This window comes from Panthera tigris, chromosome C1 (genome assembly GCF_018350195.1).
Source record: "Panthera tigris isolate Pti1 chromosome C1, P.tigris_Pti1_mat1.1, whole genome shotgun sequence".
Lineage (NCBI taxonomy): Eukaryota > Metazoa > Chordata > Mammalia > Carnivora > Felidae > Panthera > Panthera tigris.
Genome location: NC_056667.1, coordinates 25,214,618 through 25,221,182, shown reverse-complemented (window position 1 = coordinate 25,221,182; position 6,565 = coordinate 25,214,618).

The window sequence follows — 6,565 nt, the reverse complement described above, 5'->3', positions numbered from 1 at the left end:
ATGGGTATGAGACTTTAGGGAAAGTGACAGTACGTGGAATTTGGCACATGCTCAGTACATGCTGGCTTCTGCTAAAATTAGGGGAACTCTAGATTTTAGTTTTAAAGGCGTAGTTTCTAACGTTCATGAAACATGTTCCAACTTATTCATAGTTAATAACTCATGTGATTGTGCTCAGTGAACATAACAGTGACCCATGCACCACTCCTTGCTATTGAAGTCTTACAACAGCCCCATGAGGCTGGTAGTATTACTTTCAATTTACAAGGAGGAAACGGTGGCTCACCCAGATGAAGTGACCTGCTCAAGATCACATAGTAAGTGTCAGGCCAGAATTTGAATCACTGGGCTGACCCCAGAGGTCTCTTCTGGGTCCCACGCTGCATAGGGAAAAGATCACAGGTGGAGTAGGGTGGAGGTTGAGTGGGGAGACAGTGTGTCAGACATTTGAGAGAGTGTCCGGATCTGAACTGGGAAAGTCAGATTTGCGGGGTGAAGGATGGCCGCTTCAGGATCATCTGTCTGGGAGAAGCCTGTGGTGAGGATGTAGAGAGAGAGAAAAACACCGTTCGGACACAAGAGGGCGTCCCTCACCCTAAATCCAGCCTGGAATTCTTTGATGGTTTCCCTTAGCTTTTTTTTTTTTTTTTTTTTTTTAAATTAAAGCCTGGGATTTTACAGAAGAGGAAAACTAAGACCCTAAGAGGCCAAGTGCCCTGCATAGTGTCATATAGAAATAATCAACAGAAACTGAACCAGACCCCAGTTCTCTGCTTCCCCATCCACCAAGATTTTTTTCTGTCCACAGTTGTCTACAAGACCCTCTCTGGGCCAGCCCAGCCCTAGGCTCTAAGGATGCAGAGATAAATCAAACTGGTCCGTCTCCAGGACCTGATCTCCAAACTTTCCAGATCCAATTTCCTATTAGTAAATTGGTAATGCTTCCTATTAGTAAGATATTTTTGAATACACACTCTCAATGTGTTATTTATGTATAAGGATATGAATGTAGTACATATATAATTGCACAAAAAGCTAACTTTTATTGAACGTTTATAATGCATTACTAGGTCCTGCTCTCAGTGCTTTATACATATTCACTTAACAGTCACAAAATCTTCTGAGCAAGAGTCTAATACTATCCCATACTACAAAGGAGGAAACTGAGGTACAGAGGTTAAGTAACATAAAGCCATATAAAGCAGGCAATCGAGCTTCAGAATAAAATGAGATCAAAAAATAGAAATACGTATGAGTTTTAACGTTTTCTTCTAAACCTCCATGAATCATCTCGTGCACCCCTCTTTGGAGACCAATGCTCGAGGGGCCCCCAGGCCTGTGTGGGCCAGTACAGTGTAACCAGTACTTTCGGAAAGGGAAGTGCAGGGGCTGATGGGAACCCACAGGCAGCAGCTTACCTAGGCTGGGAGGTCAGGAAAGGCTTCTGGAGAAAGTTGGTGGCTAAGCTGGATCTTAAAAGATCTGTAGTAGCTCCCCAGAGGAGAGAAATTGGGGGAAAGTGTGTTTCTGGGTGAAGGAGCAGTGCATGCAAAGGCCCAGAGGCAAGAGCACGTGGTGTTCCGGGAGCTCCAAATTGGAGCAAAAGCTCCAAATAGTTTGGCATGGCTAGACACGGAGTGCCAAGGGGGTGGGTTCTTCCTCCCAGTGTTGTTATGAGGCTCAAATAAGACCATAGGTATGACCACGCCTTCGTGTTTTTACTGAGGGAACAGGCGATCAGTCTGCTGCCTCCTGGGCAGCATCCCAGCTTTTCGGTCCTCAGCTGCCAATTCCTCTATAACCCAGATGGCAAGAGGGGCCCCTCTGCCCCTTGAAGATCTGATTGAACTTGGCACAGACCCCCATTTCACAGTTGAGGACTGCTCCCAGCGCTGCCTCCTCTCCCGCACCCTCCATGAATTTCCAACTTCACTTCCTCTGGGCTACAGTTTCCATGACCCCAGCCCCTTCGCCTTCTGCCTCATGTGGGTTTCCATCGAAAACAGAAAGTCCAATTAAGCCAAGCATTTCATGGATTTAGTAAATTTACCCGGGATTTGGAGATCTTGAGATCACATCACATACCGCACGGCCACCTGCCCTCTCCCAAATTTTCTCATTCAGCTTCCAGAGCCTTCCCAAAGCCTGTGTTCCCCAAATCACCAGCTGATCCTCCCTACACGTGCAGCACCCCCACCTCCCACCAGAAGCTGTGTTCAGTCCCGTGCACCCACACATACCCACTCTCTCCCTGTCAGGCTGGCTTGCTTGTCTTATCCCCACCTCCAACATGCACGCACCCACTCTAACCCAACCCAGGCTGCCCTAGCCTGCTCCCCAGCCACGCCCAGAAGCCGTCCTCTCTTTCATCTTCTTTGAACCACACATGAAAGTCCTCTCTGCGGAGCAGCCAAGCCAGTCCATGGTAGCCAAGGGAGGTGGTGGTGGGAGATAGGCTTCAGGAAAACCAGCAGCAGCACCGGAGGATGGGGGAGCAGCCGGCAGGAAAGTGGCCAGGTGACGCTCCAAGCAACTGTGTGAGGTGTGCAGGACCTGGTGACTCAGCACACAGTGTGAGCCGACTGCTTGCCGTGCCGTCTGCCACATTGTCAGCCACATCCTTGCCTGCCTTGGGATCGCGCTTGGGGAGGCAGAGGCACAGCTCCTAGCTGGTAGAAAGGCTGCTCTCCAGAGTAGACAGCGGCTCCCGCACCACCCAACCCTGGTCTTGCCCGCAGTGGGACACAAACACATCATAGAGGAACCTCTTACTCTCCCCCTTCCAACCCCTGAGATCCTGAAGACCAGCCCTGAACAAGGCTAGAGATAGAAGATCCAGGAGTTTCTGGCTTCATGTAGGAGGAGCTAGGAGATCAGCAGAAACAGCAGGCAGAGTGGCCCCAAGAGAGTTCCGGCTCCCAAAGTTTTGAGGCAGTGGATCCAGAGAAAAGAGAAAAGGGGATTCTTGGGGGTGGCCCCCAGCTTTTGGCCAGCACGGCTAGTGTGATACCTTGTTCATGTATGTACTGGGGGAACCACTCAAGCCAGGGCTCCACCCAGGCACTGGCACACTGGCAGGCTAAGGAAGCACCCAGAATATACAGATACTGGAGTATCTGGGGACTGTGCTTCTGGGGCCTGCCATCCAGAACAAAGCCTGTCTTCCAGTCTAGCACTACAACCCAGAGACTGCCAAGGCTCCAGAAAGCAGCAGCAGACTGTATCTCCAAACCCGCTTTGGCCAGCTCCTCAAGCCACCCTGGGCAGGGTCAGGCTGGGGACCACAGTGCTTGCAGCTTTAGCTCCCGTAGGCTGGGCAGCCCCATGATGCCTCAGGCCCAGGGCTATGCCCATCCACCCATACCCGCAGATACTGGAGTGTGGCAAGCTGCCAAAAGAAGAAGCTAGAGGCACCCAGGAGCACAGGGCCTCCAAGCTATTGCCAAGCAGGAGGAGTTGGCAAAAGGCAGGGAAGATCTTGGCGACATTCCGGGTCCCCAGCTGCAGTGCCTAGCCTTTCAGAGTCAGGGTTTGCAAGACTGGAAAAACATGCGGAGCCAGCTTCTAAAACTTCCTCTCTAAGGCTGCACAAAGCTCTAAGCTGGCCAGCCTCTTGGGCAGGGACAACTCTACCCCAGAAAGGCCAGAGGGGAACTACAGGCTCAAGCTGTGTGGACTCTCTGGGCCCCGGAAGTCCAAGGCCAGGCTCAGCACCATGTGGGTATCCAGCAGGTTTAGGCTGATCTAGTGCGAGCAGAGGGGCTACCAGTGGATTCCTGCCAAGCCCACCATCTCCAGCCTCAGGCCCTGGAATACTTGGCCCTCCAGACGAGCCATGTGGTTTCCCTGATGTGGCAGCTCCCCAGGAGGAAGTGGCTAGGGACAGGGTATGCACCCCATTGTTGGACAGACCCAGGGCCCCTGTTTCATACGTGCACAGTGTGGCGCTCCGCAGCCGATTGCTGTTCAGCTTCAGTCCCTGAAGCCTGGGCACGGCAGCCAGGAAGCCTGGTTACATCCTGTTAAACCTGGTCAAACCGCTGTTAAGACCCAAGATCTACAGGCTGTGGCAGGAAGCCAGAGCCTCCAGAGCTACGCGCCCCATTAGAGTAGTTCCCAAGTTCAGCTCAAGCAGCTCAAAAGGGGCAGCTGCCCCGGCAGACAGCTCAAGTCCAGTCTCTGCAGCCCCAGTCCTACCACTGCAGCTGCCTCCATCTTGGTGTGGCCCAGACACAGAGCCTCCAGCCGGAGGCCCTGGAGGGCCCAAAGACTGGCCATTTTCAGCTAGGTGGTGAATGGCAGGTCCAACGTGTCCAGGCGTCACCAGAGGAGGGGCCAAGCACCAGGTCTGAGAAGATGCCGGCCAGCTCCCTCACATTCTGATACCAACTATACTTGACAGCCAGCTGTGTAGACCGGAAGGCAACTGAATACCCAAGTTCCCATCTAGGCAGGGCCCCGAGAAAGCAAGGTACTAGAGGAAGCTCAGGTTGCCCGAGATGTCAGGGGCAGAAAGAAGTAATCAGTTCAGGGTCCAATGAAAAAGCTGCTATAGCTGCCCCAAGCCCCCAGGACTTCCTGGCAGGAGCTGGGAAGATGCAAACCAGGCCCAAGACCTGAGCTCAGGAAAGTGGAAGAGGGCATCCGGGGGCAAGACAGAAGTGGAACCAGTGAGACAGACTTCCTCCACACTCTATGGCACAGCTGCCAAGGCCTGTGTCAGGTTGGTCACCGAGAAGACTGCTGCAAGGAAGGGTGGACTGGAGTCCAGGGGGCAAATCAGGAAGAAGTGGGAGCTCAGAGGTGGCCAGGAGCTTTCCATCACCGGGCAGCTGGAAGCAGTCCAGCCTGCAGTCAGAGGAAGGGATAAGAGTGCTCGCCCATCTTGGCACCAAGCCTGGTCTGCAGAGAAGCAGAATCAGAACCCCACTCTCTCCTCCCTTCCCCTTTCCAGAGGGAGCCCAGACCCTATCCTCCACTTACACACACACACACACACACACAGTCACAGCACTGACAGGTATACAGCCCCCAGGGTACCCGGGAGGCTCTGGAAGCAGGGGCAGAAGGCCACAATGCTTCCAAACCACACAGCTTCTGGAGGGTGATACCAGCCTGAAGATGCTTGGAGCCCAGGGTCCAAGAGCCAGAGAAAGGCAGAAATACACTAGTGGGAGGAGAGACCCATCTCACTTTTCTGCTGTGAGTGAGCAAGCAGGCAGTGTTTCTGAGCACAGGATCTGGGCCTAGAGGTCCAGGATCCCACTCGGCCATCGTCCTCCACCGCAGTACGTTTCACCTCTCTGAGCCTCAGTTTCCTCCTCTGCGCGTCAAGTGTACTAATACTGGCTTGATAAGATTGCTACAAATGACATATGGTGGCAGTATGGCAACACCCCCTTATACTACTTGCTTTCCTCACCCTAGTAGAAAGGAAATCTTGAGTCGATCAGGATTTTTTAAAATGCAGCTGTTTTATTAAGCAAAATAATACATCAAAATGATGCCTTTTTAAACATCTTGTAATGCTCCATGTGGAAGAGTCCAAAAAGCCCAAGAGTTTTCCAAGAAGACCATAGGGGTCCATTCCTGTCCTTCCTGGCCGGGGCTAGGAAGAATGGTCTTCGGGGCCTTGACCTTGTGCACCACCAGGATGGAGTCAGGACTCCAGGGGAGAGCAGAAAGAGGAAATAGAACTTTATGATTATCTCAAAGAGTGCAGTAAACGATTCAATAGTATTCAATCTGATCATTATTTAAAAAATAATAATAATAATAAACTCAGAGAGAAGAAAAATGCCTTGAACTTATAAAAGAGTATTTACCCGGATCTGCAATGCATTTAATTCTTGATGATAAACAGCCTGTTGCATTCAATTTAAAGCCAGGAATGAGGCAACTACAATTACATCCAACATTATAATGGAGGCCTTAGCCAGGAGAATAAGCAAGAAAAAGAACAAAAATTAAAATTATAAAATTGTAAGTGTTTGAAGAAACAAGAGGGTCGCCATTTATAAGATGCTGCGATTGCCCACACAGGAATTCCAAGAATTTCTAGACACAGACTATTAAAACTAATGTTGAGCAAGGATGCTGGATTCTAGATATATTAAAAAAAAAAAAAAAACGATAAACAAACTTGCTAATACACCAGTGCATTACTGAGAGCCCCAACAGGAAACAGCACATTCAAATTACAAGTTGTCAAAGAGGTTTGTGGGTAAAGAGACTACCACCAGGGGTAGTGCGGGAACTGGGTCTGCAGCTGTCTGTCTCCACTCCTCAAATTATAAGGAACTGTTTGAAGATGTTCATTTTTTCACGTTTTTGACACCTTTGAACAATTGTAGGGCTGTGTCCTACGATTAATAACACCTGGCTATTGCTGGTAATCAGGCAACATTCAGGATGCGGTGACTGTTGCCCATGCATATGCATAGTTGGGTCGTAGCTGTTCACATTATCAGCACATCAACTGAGATACAGATATTCTTGATCCCACCTATTTTAGTTTGGTCGTCCTTTACGACATCTTCTGAAATATGACACTATAATTCCACAT